The 2,827-nt window shown below is 62.6% G+C and overlaps 1 protein-coding gene across 1 annotated transcript in view; it reads left to right on the top strand.

Annotated features, from left to right (window-relative positions):
• LOC104541207 (NEDD4-like E3 ubiquitin-protein ligase WWP2) overlaps positions 1–2,827 on the top strand; it is a gene marked incomplete at its 3' end in the record, with an annotated part of 11,931 nt that overhangs the window by 1,677 nt on the left and 7,427 nt on the right. The gene's annotated exons all lie outside the window — the stretch shown is intronic.

Genomic DNA, 2,827 nt, shown 5'->3' with positions numbered 1-2,827 from the left:
TCGCTCTGTCTTTTCCAAGCCAAGCTCCGCCGCTCGCAGGAGACAGACCTGGTATTGAGGTGGGGAGAGGGGCCTCTGTGCCCCGGGGGGATGTGGGGCTGGTTCAGGCTCTGCCCTGTGCCAGGGCTGGGCTAAGCAGCTTGCCCTGGCGCTGCCAGCTGCCAAACTGTGCTGTGTCCCCACTGCTCTGCCCTGGGGTGGCACCTTGTCCTGCTGGGACAGCGAGGACCAACATGGGGAGCTCTGACACCGCCACCATCATCCCACAAAACCCATGAGGACCTGAACGTCAGCCCCAGGTAGCCCAGGGCTGGTTTCTCGGGCTGTTGCCATGAGGTGGCCGCAGTGCGGGGGTCTCTGCCCCAGGGCACCCTCCCCTGCAGGTTTTTCTTTGAGTTAAGTGAGGGCTGTGCCGTGCTGGGCTCCTGGAGCTGCTGCTGCTCCCGCCCTACCTGCCCGCTCCTCCGCAGGGGCACAATCGGCCCTTTCATGAGCAGGAGTCCCAGGGGGCTGTGTGGAAAATGAATGGAAAAGGCAAAGGCTGTTCTGGCCTGTCGGTTCACATCCACCAGGAAAAACGTGTCAGATTTTTCCCTGACACCGTGGGCCAGGAGGGAGGACTCTTAAAGCTGCAGAGCCCGCCCTGCCCTGCCGGGAAGGTGCTGCTGTGGGCTGGGGGCGGCTGACGCTGCCCGGGTTTGCTTTCATCTGCCCACCTTGTCCTGCCTAGCATCTGCTCCTTCCTCTTTGGGGATTCACTGCTTGGCCTTTGCTGCAGCTCTGGGTGTGCCCTTGGTGCCCCAGGGTTCCTCTGGGAGCCTGCGTCCCCATGCATCTGGGAGACCCCTTCCTCTGAGGGCTGTGCACAGGGGGGAGCCCATTCCCTCTGCCTGCCAGCTCAGGGAAGGAGTCAGGCCACACAGGGGCGTGAGAAGGGCATTTGGGACTTGAAGCTGTCCTGAGATGGACACGTTGTGTCCTGATGGGGAGAGGCAGTGAAACGCCTGTGCCCCGTCTGGGAAGTGCTCAGCAGGAGCGTGCCCTCCCCTGGCGTGCTGCCCCCAGCAGCAGACCCAATTTCTAACCTGGTTGGGTTCGTTAAGGTTTTGATGAGGCTTTGTGTAATTTACTGATACGTGAGTGCAGCTGTGGCCTCTGCTTTGTGTTCCTGTCATGCTTGGTGCAGAAGAGTTGTTCTGGTTGCTCTGCTTTGGGGCAGGGGGATGTTCTCCCCCTGCTGACATCCATGGAGGGGTCCTGCCAGCCATGAAGATGCTGGGACACCCCTGCTCTTTCTCTCAGCCCCCTGCCAAATACACCTCGCTTCAGGTAGGAGAGTCCTGGAAAGAGCTCAGCGATGAGCCTGGTCCAGCCCGAGCTCCTGGGGAGATGAGGAGAGCCCCGGGGAGCCAGCAGCCCATGCTGTCGAACAGGAACTCCTGCTCCAGGCAGGTCCAGCCCTGCTTTCGGGCTCACTGTGCTTCCCAAAGCCTTGGCAGGCGCCTCCGGGGCCTCTCCTCTGGCAGGCAGCGCCCTCCCGCTCTCCGAAGGGATTGGCCAGGGAGTGAGAGGTGGGTGAGGACGGGCTGGGTCGCAGAGAACAAACCGGAGCCTTCCGTAAAGCTCCCGTAAAGCGGCTCCTTCCGCAGCACAGCCCCCTGCCCCGGCCCCCGCTGCCTGCGTAGAGGCACCTCTGTGCTCCCCAGGAGCGTCCCCGGCCTCGCGCCATGGTCTGCGTGGAGGCCAGCGCTGGGCCCTGCTGGTTTTTGCTGGTCCCCGCTGTGTGCCGAGCCAGAGCTGTCTGCGCAGGCCAGGCTGCAGCTCGCAAAGGAAAGAGTTTGTTTTTTACGGCTCTGCTCGGGTTGCAAGGTCCATCAAGGGCCTCCTGCTTCTGGGCTGGCACCACGCACCAGACCCCTCGTAAAACTGCTCATCCACGCCAGTCGGTCGCAGTGGGGGTCACCTTTTTGGGTGTCACGTCCTGGGTGTCCTGCAGAGCTGAGGGGCTGTGACCACCAGCGCTGTCCTCGTGCCCTGGTCACCTCCAGACTCTCTTTGGGTGGGTGAGGAGGCTGGGGCTGGTGGCTCCAGTCCTGCCGTGCCCTGTTGGGGCTGCTCTTGGCCGCCGGGCTCTTTGTCTCTCTCCCCATCTCCTTTCCCTTCCCAGGGCTGCGATGGTTCAGGGAATGAAGCAGGAGCCCGAGGTTCTCCCAGTTTTACCCAGCAGATAAATGGAGCAGGACGCAGTTGTCTCTAAGCCGCTGAGGCTGGGGCAGCAGCAGGGACAAAGCTTCCACCGCCTGGGGAGGCTTTAACGTTTTACCCAGGACAGTAAAGGTTGTCCCTTCCCCAAAACTCCAGGTTCCTCCTTGGTTTATGGATGGCTGTAGAAGGTCCAGCTTTCTCCCTGCTCCTTCCCAGAGGGGCCATAACCACAGCACGGAGTTGTTCCTACGCACAAGGGCTCAGCTCCTCTCAGCCTGCCCAGCACCAGGGGAGCCTGCCCACCCATCAATCTGCGGTCCTGGCTGCTCTGCAGGGTGATGGTGGACACAGCTTTGGTCTTGTGGAGCTGTTTGAGTGGGAGTTGGCCTTTGCATGCAGGGTTTGGGGAGCTGTGAAGGTGGGAGGCTCCGTCCATCTGTCCATCTGGACATCCTCCTGGTGTGCCAAGACGGAGCCACCCAACCAGGGGAGCGGCAGAGGGGCCGTCCCCTGCTGTGTCCCTTCTCCGCTGCCCTTGGGCCTCAGCCACGTGTGGTTCCCGAAGGTCCCGGAGGGCTCGGGCGCAGCTCGGGGCCGGTATCGCTGGCCGGGCGCCGGGCCC

The sequence above is a fragment of the Mesitornis unicolor genome, unplaced genomic scaffold (assembly GCF_000695765.1).
Source record: "Mesitornis unicolor isolate BGI_N332 unplaced genomic scaffold, ASM69576v1 scaffold28725, whole genome shotgun sequence".
NCBI classification, from domain to species: domain Eukaryota; kingdom Metazoa; phylum Chordata; class Aves; order Mesitornithiformes; family Mesitornithidae; genus Mesitornis; species Mesitornis unicolor.
The sequence above is the reverse complement of the archived record's forward strand: the minus strand, read 5'-3'. Positions and strand labels throughout refer to the sequence as shown.